The sequence below is a fragment of the Petromyzon marinus genome, unplaced genomic scaffold (assembly GCF_048934315.1).
Source record: "Petromyzon marinus isolate PM22_M1 ecotype Great Lakes invasive population unplaced genomic scaffold, UKy_Petmar_22M1.pri1.0 PM_G_Scaffold_26, whole genome shotgun sequence".
Lineage (NCBI taxonomy): Eukaryota > Metazoa > Chordata > Hyperoartia > Petromyzontiformes > Petromyzontidae > Petromyzon > Petromyzon marinus.
This window is the reverse complement of record NW_027422828.1, coordinates 145,001-147,500: the sequence shown is the minus strand read 5'-3', so window position 1 is coordinate 147,500 and position 2,500 is coordinate 145,001.

Genomic DNA, 2,500 nt, shown 5'->3' with positions numbered 1-2,500 from the left:
TGCACTCAAAAACTTCTATATGTTTCACGGATAGACCCCGTGAAACGCTAGAAATTGGCGGGGATGTGTCTCTTGTGGCTCACGGGGCTGTTAGGGTGGCACAGAACTCCCTCGGAATGGGAAAAGGGGTCATTTTCGTGTTGCCACATTGCATAGGAACGCCATGAAACTTCCAGAGGCATTTGCAGCAGAAAGGCACGTGCACTCAAAAATTTTAATATTTTTCACGCATAGACCCCGTCAAACGCTAGAAGTTGGCGGGGATGTCTCTCTTGTGGCTCACGGGGCTGTTAGGGTCGCACAGAAATGCCTCGGAATGGGAAAACGGGTCATTTTTGTGTGGCCACATTGCATAGGAACGGCATGAAACTTCCAGAGGCATTTGCAGCAGGAATGCATGTGCACTCAAAAACGTCTATATTTTTCACGGATAGACCCCGTGAAACGCTATAAATTGGCGGGGATGTCTCTCTTGTGGCTCACGGGCGCTGTTAGTTAGGGTCGCACAGAAATCCCTCGGAATGGGAAAAGGGGTCATTTTCGTGTTGCCACATTGCGTACGAACGGCATGAAACTTCCAGAGGCATCTGCAGCAGAAATGCATGTGCACTCAAAAACGTCTATATTTTTCACGGATAGACCCCGTGAAACGCTAGAAATTGGCGGGGATGTGTCTCTTGTGGCTCACGGGGCTGTTAGGGTCGCACAGAAATCCCTCGGAATGGGAAAACGGGTCATTTTCGTGTTGCCACAATTGGCATACGAACGGCATGAAACTTCCAGAGGCATTTGCAGCAGAAATGCATGTGCACTCAAAAACGTGAATATTTTTTCACGGATAGACCCCGTCAAACGCTCGAATTTGGCGGGGATGTTTCTCTTGTGGGTCACGGGGCTGTTCGGCTCGCACAGAACTCCCTTGGTCCACCTGATTCGTGCATACAGGCAGCAACTAAAACTCTGTAAACCTGCTGTGAGGACATCTAAACAGTGGACCAGTGAGGCTGTGGAAGATTTGCGGGCGTGCTTAGACTGTACTGACTGGGATATGTTCACGACTGCTACCAATAGTCTGGATGAACTCACAGAGGCTGTGTACATCAGCTTCTGTGAGGACTGCTGTATCCCAACACGTACCAGGGTGAACTTTAACAACAACAAGCCCTGGTTCTCAGCAAAGCTCAAAAGGTTGAGGTTGGAGAAGGAGGAAGCGTTTAGGAGTGGGGATAGAGACAGATTCAAGGAGTCGAAGAACAGGTTTAGCAAAGCGGTGAGAGAGGCTAAACGACTGTACTCAGAGACACTAAAACACCAGTTCTCTACTAACGACGCTGCTTCTGTCTGCCAAAGGGCTCAGGCACATCACCAACTACAAACCCAGAGCGCCCCACACCACTAACGACTCCCGCCTAGCCAACGACCTGAACGAGTTCTACCGTAGATTTGAAAGACAATTGGACTGTCCTGAACCACCCCTTCCCACCCAAGAGGCCCCATCCCCCACCCATACTACAGAAACGACTCTCTCCTTTCAGGAGGGAGAAGTTAATGGGCTTTTCAAGAGGCAGAATCCACGCAAAGCAGCCGGGCCGGACTCTGTCTCTCCAGCCACCCTCAGGCACTGCGCTGGCCAGCTGTCTCCGGTGTTCACCAACATCTTTAACACCTCCCTGGAGACATGCCATGTACCAGCCTGTCTCAAGTCCTCCACCATCATCGCTGTGCCCAAAAAGCTAAGGCCAACAGGACTAAATGATTACAGACCGGTCGCCCTTACATCTGTGGTAATGAAGTCTTTTGAGCGCCTGCTCCTGGCACACCTCAAAGCCATCACAGACCCTCTCCTGGACCCCCTTCAGTTTGCCTACAGAGCCAACAGGTCTGTGGACGACGCAGTTAACATGGCCCTCCACTTCACCCTACAGCATGTGGACGCCCCAGCATCCTACGCCAGGATCCTGTTTGTGGACTTCAGCTCTGCCTTCAACACCATCATCCCTGCCCTGCTTCAGGACAAGCTCTTCCAGCTGAACGTGCCCTACTCCACCTGCAGGTGGATCACAGACTTCCTCTCTGACAGGAAGCAGTGCGTTAAGCCGGGAACAGAAGTCTCTGACTCCAGGTCCATCAGCACGGGAACTCCTCAGGGCTGCGTCCTTTGCCCACTGCTCTTCTCCCTGTATACCAACAGCTGCGCCTCCAATCATCTGTCCGTCAAACTCTTGAAGTTTGTCGGACGACACCACCCTCATTGGGCTGATCTCTGGTGGGGATGAGTCTGACTATAGGTGGGAAGCTGACAACCTGGTGACCTGGTGTAGCCAGAACAACTTAGAGCTAAATGCTCTAAGGACAGTTGAGATGGTTGTGGACTTCAGGAAGAATACAGCCCCACTCACCGCCATCACCCTGTTAGACTCCGCAGTCAAAATTGTGGAGTCCTTCCGCTTCCTGGGCACTATTCTCTGCCGGGACCTCAAGTGGGAACTGAACATCAGCT